Source organism: Eleutherodactylus coqui, chromosome 1 (genome assembly GCF_035609145.1).
Source record: "Eleutherodactylus coqui strain aEleCoq1 chromosome 1, aEleCoq1.hap1, whole genome shotgun sequence".
NCBI classification, from domain to species: domain Eukaryota; kingdom Metazoa; phylum Chordata; class Amphibia; order Anura; family Eleutherodactylidae; genus Eleutherodactylus; species Eleutherodactylus coqui.
The window spans coordinates 454,010,922-454,024,779 of NC_089837.1; the positions used below are offsets into that span (position 1 = coordinate 454,010,922).

General features: G+C 44.2%; 1 protein-coding gene across 2 annotated transcripts in view; it reads left to right on the forward strand.

Moving 5' to 3' along the window:
• Positions 1-13,858, forward strand: part of CAB39L (calcium binding protein 39 like) — an 83,627-nt gene that overhangs the window by 23,075 nt on the left and 46,694 nt on the right. Inside the window, exon 1 of one of the 2 annotated variants that reach the window (XM_066583920.1) lies at positions 132-377. The exons of the other annotated variant lie outside the window; for it this stretch is intronic. The gene's annotated coding sequence lies outside the window, so the exon portion shown is untranslated. Of the gene's footprint in view, positions 1-131; positions 378-13,858 lie in introns of those variants that run through there. 2 annotated transcript variants of the gene reach the window in all.

Below are 13,858 nucleotides of genomic sequence, written 5' to 3' on the forward strand. Positions count from 1 at the left end.
GGAGAGGTGAAGTGCAGCCAGTAAGGCGGATCACTTCTGGAGCGCTCTGCCTGCTTCTGGGGACTTTAACCTCAGAAGATTCTCTTGGCAGAAGCTTTATTTTGTCTTTTGTCTTCCACACATTCCTGTGATGAGCAGCAGAGAGAGCTGGTTCAACCAGAAGCAGGACCGCCTCTATCAGATGGAAGGAGAGCAGCTGAGCAGTGGAAATTTACTGCGGCTCTCCACTGCTGCAAGCCATCGATTAGGTGCAGATAGTCCGGGGGATGCAGGCAGCTCATCGGAGGGACTGAGACCAGATCTGAGGATATGTGAGCCGGCCCTTATCCGCCTTCTATAAAGTCTCCATCGGACAGCACGGTCTTGGAAGTTTCTCAGTAAGTACTGCTGAACATCTGCCAGTTGTAGAGGATAACCCATAATATAGGAAGTGCTGCAAATGTATTTTTCTGATTCAGTATTTCCTTTTGCCTAGAAGAGCGGACATTAGAGGTACGGAACGTGCGTTATGCAACCAGTTATTCCAATTATCAGTGTAGTTGAGGAATGTCGGAAGCGTTCAGCAGAGTAAGAACGACTAGTCGCTGCTGACAGGTAGATGTTACGACTGCTTACATCATGTTTTTTTGGTTAACTATCCACGAGCTTTTCTGTAACTTTTTTCATGACCCTTGTATTAAAGGGGTTGTGCCAAGTTAGGAAGTCGTCGTTTTGGGTTTTTTTTTTTTCCTTTTCCCCCTCATTCACACGATTGGGTATAACTTTATGATTGGTGGGGGTTCAACTGCTGGGGAATCCACCTATCCCGAGAATGGGGTCTGTTTGGTCCTCAAGTGAACGCAGTGGAGATCGCAAAAGCATGCCGCTGCTCCATTCACTTCAATGACTGCGCTGGAGATTGCCAAAGCGCTTTTAAACTCGGACGTCTCCGTCGCTGTTGTTAAAGTGAATAGAGCGGCGTGGCTGCGTGAACTCCCGTCCATTAACTCGCGGACCAACTGGACCCCTATCTTAATCTGAAGTGTATTAGAATAAAATGCGCCATATTTATTAATGGTGTAACTGCGCTTTCTAAAAACAGTTGACACAACAAAACCTTAGTTACACTTTAATGAATTTGGGGCATCTTGTGTAAATTACCGTAAATCTCTGGCGCTTCTGGCCTTTCCACTAAACCCTGACCGCTTTTTACGTGGCAAGTGAGGCGTAAAATAAAAACACACGTTTTTGCACAGAAATAACGTTTTTGTGTATGTTTGTGGGGAAAAAAATTTTAAACCAAAAACTTGAGTAAATTGTATACTTCTATTAGTCGCTCTTTTTATTTTTTTTGGAACCAGTCAAATTAGATGTCCTAAGGAAGACAAGTCTGCAATGTTTTTGCGAGGCCCCCAAACTACATTTGGGCTGCTTGCATATTACAATTGGCTGCCCAGCGCTGCTTCCGTCTGCCATGTAGAAAATCAGGTGCTTCTCTATGTTAGGCAGAGACTAAAGAGGTCTCCGTCTTGCATATTTACCCCTATGGGTGCCGTTCCGGTTCTAGATCGCTTTCCGTCTCGAAGCAGTTTTCTACACAAAATATGAAAACCAGGACATAATCAGCACTGGTATCACAAAACGCAATGAAACCAGCCTGCAGGTCACAAATAAAGGGGCATCGCTTTTAGTTTGTAAAAGGCTTTGGGTGCTAAATTAACATAGTTGGAGATTCAAGAGCCACGTCTGCAGTTTTTACTGTACAAAGTACAAGAAAGTTACTAGACGGATGAAAAAAAGACATGTCCATCTAGTTCAGTCTGTTCCTCCACCCGAATGTTGATCCAGAGGAAGGCAAAAACCCCAACAGGTAGAAGCCAATTTTCTTCATTTTAAGAGAAAAAAAATTCCTTTCAAACGCCAATCATAATAATCCATGGATGAAAAGCCCTTCTGAATTAATGTGTAACTATAATATGTCATATTGTTTTCTTCCAGAGAGGCATCCAGACCCCTCTTAAACTTTTAACGAATTCATCATCACCACATCCTCGGGCAGAGAGTTCCATAGTGGCTCTGCTCTTACAGTAAAGAACCCCCTTCTATGTTGGTGTACAAAACTTCTTTCCTCTAGACGTAGAGCATGCCCCCTTGTTACAGTCCTGGGTATAACTAGATGATGGGAGAGATCTCTGTATTGTCTCCTAATATATTTATACATCGTTATTAGGTCGACCCTCAGTCATCTTTTTTCTAAACTAAATAATCCCAATTCTGATAACCTCCCTGGTTATTGTAGTCCGCCCATTCCTAATATGTTCTTCTTGAGTACTGGTGCCCAAAACTATACACAATATTCCATGTGTGGTCTGGCCAGTGAGTTGTAAAGAGGGGGAACAATCTTCTCGGCATGTGCCCCCAGACGTCTTTTGATACAACCCATGATCCTATTTGCCTTGGCAGCAGCTGCCTGACACTGGTTGCTCCAGTTAAGCTTACAGTTAACTAAAATCCCCAGGTCCTTTTCCATGTCAGTGTTCCCCAGTGGTTTCCCATTTAGTGTGTAATGCTGACATGTATTTCCTCTGCCCATGTGCATAGCCTTACATTTATCAGTGTTGAACCTCATTCTACATTTTTCTGTCCAGTCTCCTAATTTGTAACCACATTCTGTCCTCTCTTATGTTTTTAATTACTTTACATAGTTTTGTAACATCTGCAAATATTGATTATTTTACTGTATAAGCCCTTCATAACTTCATTAATATGTTAAAAAGAATAGAATCCAGTACTGCCCCCTGTGGTATCGCACTAGTAATGGTCACCCAATCAGAGTATGTACCATTTATAACCCCCCTCTGCTTTCTATCACTGAGCCACTTACCCACTTACACACATTCTTGTGCAGACCAAGTATTCTCATTTTATATACCAACCTTTTATGTGGCACAGTATCAAACACTTGCAAAACTCCAGATACACAAGATCAAGTGACACTCCCCAATTCAGTCTAGAACTTATCTCTTAGAAGCTGATCAGATTGGTTTGACAGGAATGATCTCTCATAAACCCATGCTAATATGGAGTTATACAGCTATTTTCCTTGAAGTGCTCCAGGATCGCATCTCTTAGAAACCCTTCAACCATTTTACCCTTCATAGAAGTCAGACCTACTAGCCTGTAGTTTCCAGGTTTACCTTTTTGACCCCTTTTTGAATATCGGCACCACATTGGCTAAGCCCCAATCGAGTGGAGCAGACCCCGTCACCAAAGAGTCCTTAAATGTAAGAAGCAATGGATGTTTATATAAAAGCCAGGCAGAAAGTATAGTAGATCTACAGTACATGTAGATTTGTCATTATGCTCATAAGACACCTCATCTTATTGTAGCTGTACTGTGTGGCAACAAAGTCTTCTCTATATACTGTGGGAGTGTTTTTGGTATTACTTTTATATTGATGCTTTGCTCCTTCCCAATCTCTCTTCAACCCCATGTCAGTGGAGAAATATATGGTTTAGAGGTAACACTACTTTTCACACAAGCATAGAAAAGTATGTTTTAGTAGACCTTGATTCAAAGGAGGCATAAATGGAAGGAAGCAAAGAGTCCAAATTTTCTTATAACTTAATAATACATTTTATAAGGATTGGAGTTCTTCTTTTGTGTTCAAAAGCTCCAAATATTCTTCCCTCTAATTTATCAAAATCCTGGCAACCTGCAGCTACCACTAGGGGGAGCTTATTGAAAACAGATTTATAAAATTCTCCTTGAGCTCCATAAATTGCTTGTGATAACTCATGCTGATTGATGTATGTTTGTACCATTCTTTACTTGAAGAAAGCGCAAAGATGATGTGATTAGGAATGATCTTGCAGCTCCTATAACCTTTTCCTAATGAATGGAGCTCCACGTAGTGCTAGAAGTTGAGGAGTTTTCCCAAGGTGCATTCCAGTTAGAACACCACACAGGAAACACTCAGAAGAGCGCTGTGTTTCCTTCTAAAATGTCCCCCTTGTCTGAACTTGTAAATGAACACATGTGCCTTCAGATTCCCTGTCCCTGAAGTTCTGACATTAATGCAACCATCATTATCCTCACAAGTCATACTTGTTTTCAGAAATCTCTGGATGCGCTTAGCCATGAGCCAACAAGGAGGCTTGTGCCCCTTCTCTGGGTAAGGATAACCACTGTAATGGGGAGGAGAGGTATGAATTCTAAAAACAGCACACTTGGAATGAAGTCCTATGGTAAAGGATTTCGAGCAAGAGATGGATTATATATTCTAGGGAGAGAAACGAGTTGTTTTCCCTTTTCGACTTCGCTAGCACCGAGAATGAAGAAGGTGATTGGCTTAAAGGGAATGTATCATTAGAAAATAACTTATTATTTAAAGGGGTGTTCCCCACATTGGTCAAACATGGCTATAATGGGAACACTGCTCTGTACAAAGTGGCTGGGAGGACGAAAGTAGCAGAGCACAGGTTTTGCTAAACTGTTTCCTTAACCCCTTGGTGACCAAGCCAAATTTTGGAAATCTGACATGTAACTTTAACTCCATAAAGGTTTTGTATATCCAAGTGATTCTGCCATTGACTTTTTGTCACATATTGTACTTCATTTAGGTGGTAAAAATAGGCCAATAGAATTTATATATATATTTATTAAAAACACCAAAATTGGGAAAAGTTTGAAAAAATGGTCATTTTTTTCACATTTTCAATTGCAATATCTCAAATAAAGCAAACAACGGTACAAATTTTGGATAAGATATATATTTCCATCTGTTTACTATATTCTGACGGCCCATTTGAGAAACTTTCTTTTTTTTAACCATTTAGGAGACGTACAAATTTAACATGGATTGTCAACATTTTGCGGAACACTTTGTTTTCCTGTACCAAGTCAGGATTGCAAAGGCTCGTAGGTGTCAGAATGATAGATACCTCTACAAATAACCCTATTTTAAAAACTACACCCCTAAATGTATTCACTGAGGGGGGTCAGGAGTATTTTGACCCCACAGTTGTAATAATACTTGGGGTACTTGCACACGGGCAATGCAAATGTTGTGCCCAAGATTCATAGGCGCATCTCCTATCAGGCAGCGCACATATGACATGCTGCAAACATCTGTGTGTAAGAAGTTCAAGTGTTTTTGTATTTCTGGATTGGGTTATCTCATCAGAATTGCTAAACTGCCAACTCCGTATTGAGCCAAAATGGCCAAAGGCACTGAAACTGTTCGGAGACCGATACGGATGTGTTGTGAAACCCTTTATGAAAACCTACCTTGCTCCCCATTATGTATATGTCACTGTAGGCACCTTGACCTGGCTATGGTTTGTCCAGAACAGCTTATCAGTGACTCAAAAATGCAGTTTTCAGGACTTCCTCAGTATTTTACAGATGGTGTATAATTATTGTCATTGTCGCAAGTGTCGTCTCTATTGGATATCCCCAAATCCTGATCTGTTGGGGCTGATCATGAGGACCGGTGATTGTGAAACACTGCTTTAGGGTCCACAGAGTGGATTGCTGCAGACTTTTCGCAGCTGAAAAAATCTGCACCAAAATACGCATAAAAATCTGCGCCACTTGATTTTAGTGTGGATTTGTGAGAGTTCACCGCTTACATTGAATGGTTGAAATCTGCTGTGGGTCCACATCAAAATCAGGATCACGGGGTGCGGATTTTGGTACTGATTTGCTGCAGATTTTTTCAGCTATGGAAAGACGACCAAACAAAACCCCTCAAAAACTGCTGTTTTCTGCAATTCTGATGCAGAAATTTTTCCTTTTTTATTTTATTTTTTTGAAGGCAGAATTTGATGCAGTGAATACCACCGTGTGAACGTACACCTAGGGCAGTGGTGGCGAACCTATGGCACGCGTGCCAGAAGCGGCACTCAGAGCCTTCCCAGCTGGCACTTGCCGCCATCGGCCGCTCACCACATTAGTAAATACCGGCAGGGGTGCTGCAGCTCCCCTGCTGGTATGCACTCAGCAGCCCTGCTTGAAGCGCTGATCCCAGCGCACACTGATGTCAGTGTGCAGCCGGGATCCTCCTCCTCCCTCCTCTGACGTCTCCTACTTGGTTCCGCGAGAGCAGGGAAGGGAGGAGGTGTCCGTCAGCACGTCACAGTGTGCCCCCGGGATCAGTGGCAGCAACAGCGCCAAGCAGAGGAGGTGGGGGGATGGGAAAATTTGGGTCTCAGAGGGGGGGGGGGGGGCGCTATTACTACAGGGGCCACTGTGGGATGGCGCTATTACTACTGGGGGCCACTGTGAGATGTCACTATTACTATTGGCTACTGTGGGATGTCACTATTACTACTGGGGACCACTGTGGGGTGTCATTATTACCGCTGGGGCCGCTGTGGGATGTCAGTATTACTACTGGGGACCGCTGTGGGATGTCACTATTACTACTGGGGACCACTGTGGGGTGTCATTATTACCGCTGGGGCCGCTGTGGGATTTCACTAGTACTAATGAGGGCTGCTGTGGGATGTCACTATTACTACTGGGGCCACTGTGGGATGTCACTATTACTACTGGGGCCACTGTGGGATGTCACTATTACTACTGGGGCCACTGTGGGATGTCGCTATTACCACTGAGACCACTGTGTGGTGTCACTATTACTACTGGGGGGCCACTGTGGGATGTCACTATTACGACTGGGACCACGGTGCGGTGTCACTATTACCGCTGGGCCCGCTGTGCGGGGTTTCTATAACCACTAAAGCCGCTTGGGGGGGGTGGGCCACTATTAGCGCTGGGGCTGCTCTAGGGTTGTCACCCTTACTGCTGGGGCCGCTCAGGGGGCGCCAATATCACTGCTGGGATATGTTTACACGAGGTGGAAATGCTGCAGAATGTCCTCAGCTGAAATTTCCATGGCAAGTTCCACAGCATTTCCGCATTCAAAAGAAGTCAAAATCTGCACCCAGTCTATTTTGAAACAGCCTTGTCCTCTTAAGAACGACGGAGGTAAAAATCATACCTCGTGATAAGCCCCGCCCCCTGACATGTTGGCACTTTACAATAAATAAGTGGGTTTTGAATTGCAGTTTGGGCACTCGGTCTCTAAAACGTTCGCCATCACTGACCTAGGGTATACTCCGACAGGGTAGACTTGCTGCAGATTTTTTGTGCAGACTCTCCGCACAGAAAATCTGCAACATTTACAGTAGTAGCAAAGTAGATGAAATTCTGCAAATCTTGTCCATGTGCTCCTTAAAAAACGTGCTGTGGATATTGATATGCAGTGCGGAGAACAGTGGGAGGACCCGGACAGTGCCAGCTAGGTGAGAATTGAATTTTTTTCTCCCAGCATCCTTGGCTGCGTTTTCAATAATGCATGACAACGCTGCTGAAAAACGCAGCGTTTCTGCAAATGCCCGACTGACGGAGGCCTTACGGTGATATCATTTTCTGTCTCCCCTCCCCTTTTGAAGAGTCTACATGGTACAATCCATGCAGTGTCATCATCTAGGAGTTCTGGTGGCTGAAATAAGAGACTCCTGGAGAGAATAGGGAAACTGATAATTCCCAAGTGGTCACAATGAGATCACATGACTCACCTGAAGAGAAGGAATCCAGGAATTTTCAGATACAAAGCAATAATAACCCAGGTAATACTAGATGGCTTGTATATACAGGGGACGTCGACTAGCTACATAACAATAATAATTGTTTTTATCGGAGTGGCATAATGTTGACACTGTTGGCCCTGAATGGATGCCAGGTTCATTATTTATCTGGATGTTGTACATAAGTATTCCTTCTTGTATGAGACTATGCATAGTGGGGGGTTGTATACCGGTATATAGAGGTAGGCTAGTACCGATGTTTGAAAAGTTTGCACTTTCTTTCTTATTGCACTGCAATCTCTTCTACGGTACCAGACGTTTCCTTCTATCTGCAGAGCCTGGTAAACCACATAGTCTACACACCGATGGCCTCTCCTACTTGTAGACCTGCTGCACATAGGGTGACATATACTTGCTTACGTGTTTGTATATCGGGCCAGATTGCCACACACTGGAATCCTTTGTGGGGCGTAAGAATAGCACAGTTTTCAGCTCAAGCTATTGGTATGCTGAGAGCTCTGTTTTCCAAGCTATGAGTAACAGTTGGCATAGATCGGACATGCCTAATGCCCAAGGCACGATATTCAAAGGGAACCAGAACAGACCCCAAAGCCTCTGTGTAAAACCTGCTCATCTGTCTGCAGCATTTGATCCACGGGACATTTCAAGGATTATATTGCAGCCATTGCTCAAACTAGTGACTATATTTTCATTTTGTTTATTTCTGTGCATCCGAACCCCAACACATTGTTGCCGTCCCATAGTGTACGATTGTCATAAATAATGTACGTCCGCATACTGTGCCTAGTGGAAGCTAGTGATGGGGGTCTTTAATCATGCGATAAAACCTAAAATGTAATATTTCTGTAGTCGTCGGAGCGCGCTGATCTGGGCCACCTCAGCGGAATAATGTAAGGCTGATTTCAGCAAGACTTGTCACAAGATGTCAGTGCTTTCCTGCGACGGATATAGGTGTTATATTTATACACTCCAGTAATTACTGTGATATCCTGTGTATGGTTACACCATGATCTTGTAATGTTAACACTGTATTAGGGGGGAGTCACCAGCGTCAATATTAGAGGTCCTCCAATATTCAAAGGCACCGGTAACTTCTCTGTATGATCTAAAACTAGTCCGAATGAAGGACATCCACTGACTGATGCTGCATTTAAACCTATTTAAAGTGCTAGAATCATGGTCCGGATCCACATAGTCTGCTCTTTTTTTTTTTTTGGAGGGCCACTCCAGGAAAAACCATACATTTTTCCATCCTTGCTCCCTCACCCGATTGCCTGTCACACTCTGGACATCTCCTATGTATATTGTTGTCGCTTCCATGCAGTGCAGCCTCCTGTCTGATACTTAGCAGTAGAGATGATCGAACGTGTCCGTTACGGACACTTACGCACCCGGACACCGGCTTTCCCGAACACTTCAGTGTTCGGGCGTAAATGTTCGGGGGCCGCCGGGGGGCGGGGGTCGCCGTGGCAGCGCGGGCGGCAGCAGCGGGGAACAGGGGGGAGCCCTCTCTCTCTCCCTCTCCCCGCCGCACCCCCCCGCGCTGCCACGGCGACCGCCGAACATTTTTCGCCCGAACACGGAAGTACTCGCAAAGTTCGGTGTTCGGGCGAAAAGGGGCGGGGCCGAACATGTTCGATCATCTCTACTTAGCAGATGTCCCGTTTATTACATTTCTTGCTTTGTGCTATGCTAGCAATCCCGTGATGCATTAGCACAGTTAGAGGCAGTACTATCTCTGCCTGCTGAAAGGGCACTGATTATCACCTAAATAAGTTAAAGACCCTAATTGCCCTCTTACACAGGCCAAGAGTCGGGTAAATGACTGCACAAACGCTGATGTCACCACTAAAGTCATTAGCGCTCGTGCAAAGCGTTTACACAGACAGACTTCACCGTTGGATTGCAGGCTTCTCGCTCAGCCCTTTTATGTAAAGCGGGTAGCTTTTACACAGAACGACAAACCTGTGAACCAACAAGAGGTTTTTTTTGGTCAGTAATATCGACCTGCGAACGAATAAGGAGTGTTTTTTGTTAGTTTTTATTTTTGCATTTACAACAGCATGATTATTGCTCAAATTTGTTTATTTGAACGGATTTTGAGTGATAATTGCCCCATGTAAATGGCCCATTAGTATACAGTCGGGAGGCTTAAAGGGGTTTTCCAGGGAAATACTATTGATGACCTATCCTCAGGATAGGTCATCAATAGTTGATCAGCTGGGGTCCGTTGCCTGGGACCCCGAACGATCAGCCATGTGGGCGCATGCTGTCAGCAGTGATTGGTGCATAGAACTCCAGCTCTGATTGGTTCAGGAGCGCCGGCTCTGCCAATCAGAGCAATCTCTCACTAAGAGGCGGGGATTTCAATCCCCGTCACTAGTAATAGATGCTTTGTTGGCTTGACAAGTGCCAGGAGCTCCGGAGAACAGCGGCGGGGACCCAGACGGCGTTTGCTAGGTGAGGGTTCTTTTTTTTTCTTAAGATAGTTCAGTTAGCGCTTGCATTTAGCGCTGCCAAAAATGTGGTACCAAGTTGTACCCATTTGTGGGTTTTTTGGTCCAAACCCTGTTACCTGTCTCAAGCAAAGCGTTTTGAGATATCTGTCTCCTCACCCTTGTGGTTCTATTGCTGCTGACCATTTATTCTATCCTGTAGATAAGTCATCAGTAGTATTTCCCAAGAAAAACCCTTTAACTGTTATCTCCTTCAATATAACTGTGTGACAGGAGCCTCTAACTATCAGCAATAACTGTGATGGGAGATTCTGCCCCCACCAATAGCCAGTGTCCTATTCTTGTCTGTTTCACGGATGAGAGGGGAACATGCAATTGTGCAGTGTCCCACACATTAGACCGCACACCAGCGGCGTGTCCATGCGCTACCCGTTGCAAGTTGCGCCTGAGAATCTCCAGCGCAATTCTCACATAGTCTAATTAGTGCTATCACGGTCTGTGAGCTGCTCCTGAGAATTGTGGGTAGCGGATTAGTGAAACCTCTCCAGCATTTCCTGCTTCTCGTTGGATCGTTCTGCCCTCTTCTCATCGGTGTGATATATGAAGGTTGGGCGTCCTTATTGTTTCACATAAACATCATTCAGCTTTAATACAAACAGCAACAAAGTGGGTTGGAGAGCAATTCTTCATCTGGAGAGCGAATTCTTCTCCAGTGAAATCATTTGTATGCTTAATAAATAATGCCAAGTTCTAAATGGTGCGAAGGCACAAGAGAGAAAATATGTGACACGGTCCGTGCAAACAGAGGATGTGATAGTCACAGCTTGGATTGGCAAACGCTGCACAAAACAATATGTCTGCCCGGCTCTCGCCCTGGCACAGTCGCCGCCGTCATCTGCCTCGCTGCACAGAGGTTTTCACATCCTTGTTTATCTGGTGTCTCGTAACGCAAACTCCTGTGACTTTATAAACTGTGTGATAGAAATGTAAGCAGCCAGGCCACAACGCCCACATGTACAAGCTTACACAGTATGTACAACTTGTACTGCACATCCTATAAAGCACACCTAATGTAACCTACTTTACCTTCATCAGCTTAGCCATGCAATCGGCAATGAACCTTCACTGCAGTTTCCTTATTTCAGCCTCGGACCCTTCTACCACATAAATGGCCATGCCAGTAGTCCGCACGACTAGTACAGTAAGAAAAAGTTGCTCTTTGGGATTTTGTAGGATTGTGATAGATGCAGAGGGCCAATAGTTCCTACATCTCGCCGTACATGTATGGCGCTGATTACCAGGAGGCGCAGAAGCTGAACCTCCAGTATTTGGAGCAGGAAAACTTACAGCCCCATTTCTGTTGCAACCACCAAAACTGAGCTGAGCTCTGATCCCAGCGATTTAACCCTATGCAGACAACGGCATCTAGAGGGTTTGAAGAGGGAAGGGGCTGCCTCCCTAGCCTCATCGGCACTTCTGCGATCTGATCACTAGGAGCTGATGGTTACCATGTTAGCCGGAGGTCAATTCATATACAGTGACCTGTGAGGGTCACTGTCATCACTGACTGTAATAGGCTTTACTGTTAGTGATGAACATGACAGTTAGAGATAACGCACTGCGCTACATAAGTAGTGCAGTATATTATTTTAGCATCTTTAATTCCCCTTATGGGAGAAACGCAGTTAAAAGAAATGTTTTCATGCCCCCCCCCCCCCACCTCCTTAAAAAAAAATATCCAAAAAGCACACTTTTACAGTAAAACTCCATTATTGGAAGAATGCGCCCGCACACACACGCGATTGGCATCAACAGCTCTGTAACGACTGGCACTATAAAACAAAAATTATCGGCATGCGAAAATGGTACCACTGAAAATGTTGGTGTTTCCCACAAAAAACACATCCAGCTGGATAGATGGAAAAATAAAAAAATTATGGTTCTCAGAATATGGCACTGAAAAATTGGGCTAATAAGAGGGAGGCCCCAAAATCCCCATTTCTTAGGACTGTGTGTGAGGCATGCTCTGCACTGGGACAGGTTAGATGTTTCTAAAAAGGGCTAATTCAGGGCAATAAACATTGAGTTTTGTTTGAACTGCGAACTTCTCTTGTGTTACAGGAAAAAATATATATTATAATTGAAAATGTGCAAGAAAAAACTGTGAAAAAACTCTAGTTCCTGTGAACTAAATTTGTAAATACCATTTTGAAAACTTTGAGGAATGCACTTCTTAAAATGGGGTGATTTATGAGGGTTTCTAATATAAAGGCCTCTCAAAGTCATTTAAGAGGGAATTGGTACCTTTTAAAAAAAAAAAAAAATAGATTTGGGTTATTTCATAAAAATTTAGAAAACTTGCCGCTATAATAACATGCTTTCAGACGTCCAAAATAAATAAACGAGGCAGGAAGAATCCCTTTTCAATAGCATGTCACGAATGGCATTTGCTGCAGATCCTCCCTGTGTACGCTGACCGCGGATTCCGCAATGTAAATCCGTTAGAGATGAGCGAACCTACTCGGCCACGCCCCTTTTTCGCCGGAGTACCGCGATTTTCGAGTACTTCTGTACTCGGGTGAAAAGATTCGGGGAGCGCCGTGGGTGAGTGGGAAGGGGGGGGGGGGGGGAGAGGGAGAGAGGGCTCCCCCCTGTTCCCCGACGCCCCCCGAATCTTTTCACCCGAGTACAGAAGTACTCGAAAATCGCGGCGCTCGATCGAGTAATTACTCGAAACGAGTATACTCGCTCATCTCTAAAATCCGTTCATCTGCAGCCAGCCTTAGTTATTTTGTGTAGTATGATTATCCGTCTTAGGTCAACTTCACACGGCAAATCAAATCACACGAGATTTGTAAGTTGCGAGATGCTTCAAATCGCGCACAAATATGAACCCTATTCATTTTAATGGGCTCATACACATGAGCAATGTTTTCCCGCATGGCACCGCGATATAACGCAGGAGAACCACTATTACATATACATTGGATATAGGAGGCATCATATAGCAAAGCTTATAGGGCATCGGACATCAATATTACATGGGAAATAAAGTATGGCATGTGTGTCATACATATACAGTATATAATATTGCATGCACAGCAATATGAAAACTAGGTGTATCTTCAGCTAACGATGCGAGGGATATGGGGATCTGGAGGCTTCTCCAACACATTTGTTTGCTGTTTTTCTTTTTCTTTATTTATCTTTTAGATGTGTTAGCAACAATGTTTCCAAGTGTTGCCATTCGTTGTGAACCAGAAGTCTGCCAGTGTGAATGAGGCGAGCCTTGCCAGTGGGTACTAATGGAAAGTAGAAGTGCTGTTCTAAATGACCATTTTCCATGCACGGCGTGGCACGCCTGCTCCTTCTTACACTACGACAGCCGTGAACGTTCTTGTGGGGCACATTCTAGTTTTAGAGCTGCTACATTGTGACTATACTCCCAGTGAAAGGTTATTTGTCATCCGCTGGAGTGACAAGTGTTTGTGGCTTTGGGCTTTGTCATGCATGCCATGTGACAGGCTGGGCAGGGCATCGGTTTCGTGTTGACAATGTATTCATTGTTTTTTACTGGTTTATTTTTAATGACTGTTCGTTATATTGATTTTGCTTTCAGCCGGATGGGAATACAGCGATCATGTTTCAGTGTCTTTATAGTCCATTCCAGTATTTGATCGGGCTGAATGGATGATTAAGCTGGCAGGCAGTTTTTACTAACTTTTCTATGTGGCATAACTTAAAAACTGAGCTGAGCTTCATCCACGTAGTGAACAGAATTATGTGTGGTATATATGGTTGAAGCT